This window comes from Eublepharis macularius, chromosome 12 (genome assembly GCF_028583425.1).
Source record: "Eublepharis macularius isolate TG4126 chromosome 12, MPM_Emac_v1.0, whole genome shotgun sequence".
Lineage (NCBI taxonomy): Eukaryota > Metazoa > Chordata > Lepidosauria > Squamata > Eublepharidae > Eublepharis > Eublepharis macularius.
In genome coordinates, this window is record NC_072801.1 from 56,298,681 (window position 1) to 56,301,094 (window position 2,414).

A 2,414-nucleotide genomic window follows, 5' to 3' on the forward strand; every position below is an offset into this window, starting at 1 on the left:
CTCTCACAGAAGCATCTACTACTTCAGGGGACCCAGTTTATCAGTCCTTCCCAGACAGATACAGTTAACCAAGAGTGACCAGGATTGAGAGGGCAAGGTATGTGTTCAATTTTCCAAAGAATCCAATAGGTTTGTATGATTATACTGTTTACCCGCCACACTCACACATACCAGTTTTCATTCATATAGGTCCATCATGTTTCAGTACTTCCTATTTCCTTGCTGCTCTGACCTGGATAGACCAGGCAAGCCCAGGCTCGTCACATCTCAGAAACTAGGCAGAGTCTGCCTTGGTTAGTAATTGGTTGGGAGACCTCCAACAAAGACTAGGGTTGCAGAGGCATGCAATGGCAAACCACTTCTGTTAGTCTCTTGCCTTGAAATCTCCCACAGGATTGCCATAAGTCAGCTGTGACTTGATGACCACCACCACATTTTCTGGTTAGCTTTCCTTTTTTGTTCACATCTTTTCCATCCATTATGAAGAACATCTTCCCTGCCAAGACTTAACTGCCAGCTGCAGTTAAGTAAGTAGGAACAGAACAAACTTAAAAGAAAAGGACAGGATCCAGCTGCTTGTGGGATGGGGCTAAAGGAGAAGAGTACAAAGGTTTTTGTGTCCCTGTCAGTCAACTGATAAAGCCATCAGAAGCACAATGGAAACAGTATTATCTTTTCATTTTTGAAAAATACCTTTGTTTACCAAGCCAATTTACATGAGAGTGTGAATGTCATGTTTCAAAATATTTTACTTACTTACTTACTTACTTACTTACTTACTTACTTACTTACTTACTTACTTACTTACTTACTTACTTACTTACTTACTTACTTACTTACTTACTGTTGCCAAGTAGGCCCCCTCCCCTGCTTTAAAGCCTGCTATGAACTGTGTTAAAGTTTCCTGCATTACTGTTTCACTGCTGCTACACAAAGATTGCTTTGCACGTGTGTGCTCTGATACACGTGTCAGTTTCCTGCCTGCGTGTCAATTACCCTGCTGCTGCAATAGACTGTGTAGTTTACTGACTCCATGTTTGGTTAACTGCACAAAGTACTCTATTTCTGGGCAACCCTGCCCTGACCTGTATCTGGACTTCCCAGTGTGCGTTTGGACTGTGTGCCCCGTGCCTGCAGTGCCATCTACCACGGACCGTGCCTGTTCTTTGCCTTGGACTGTGTTTTAAAGTGTTGTTCCCCCTGCCTCCATGGAAGCCTGCCTCATATGGGCCCAAGCCGCTGCTAGCAGCCGGGCGCCTGCCGGGGAAACCTCCAGCGAGCCTGGCTAGGCGCTCCCTGGTCAGTTCCCGCCTGGAGCCTCCCGCGAGCCGGTCGCCGAGCTTGCCCTCGCTACCGGGCAGCCTGCTATCCAGCCTCAGCTATGCCCAGCCGGCATCCATGTTCTCAGGCACCCAGAAGACCCTGAGAGGAAGACTGCTTTGGGAAGCCATTTCGGCGAAGCGGGCACACCACGTCCGCAGCGAGAGCCCCTCGCCCCGCTCTGCATATCTTAGGAGCCGCCCCGGAGAAGAACTAAGTGCCGATCATCCCAAGCACTTAGAGAATGCATCTCAAAGAAACCTCCGCATTCCAGAGCTAATGACGTCAGGACAAGCCCTGTCTGCTGGAACATCCTTTCAGCCCACTTGGATTTCCCCCACCCTCTTTTGTCCCCTCTTCCTGAGGTGTCACTTATCACAATCTGATTACCAAAGTGGCCCATCCAAGCCATTCAGTAGCCCATTAGAGCCTTTGTTTTAAACTGTGAGAACCACCAAGTACAGCACCAGCCCCAGGGTACGTTTTGGGGTATTTAAGCTGGTCTCTCAGACCACTCGGTGCTCAGGCCATTCCCTATCCAGACCTCCTTGCTGTCCGTCTGTGGTCCCAGTGCTGGCATTGGGCCACCCTCGCTGCTGTGTCTCTGCTTTGCTCCAGGATAAGTGAGTATTCCCCCTATCATCGTTGGGAACCAGCTAATGCGAACGTCTCTGTATTTCATACTCTGTATTTCCTAGATCTTGGGTGTTTCTTGTATGCTTGTGCAAGTTTAGGCTTACGCCACACTAAATACACGTGTTTGGAACTTATTTGTTGTCTGCCTCTTTTTCACTAGAGTGTCTGGGATCGGGACCTCCGTATACATAGGTTATGATCCGCGCTTAATTTTAAGTTACAGACTGCTATAGCTAATTCCCCATTATAATAAAGAGCAGTTCTGGTAACATTACTTACTTACTTACTTACGTCATTTATAGTCTGCCTTTCTCACTGAGACTCAAGGCGGATTACACAGTATGAGGTCAATACAATCAGGATCAAGTACATTTCAATACAATACCATAAGGTAAACAGATTCAAGTTTGAAGACACAGCATTAGCAAGGATCCAAGGCAGAGTAGAAAAAATACTGG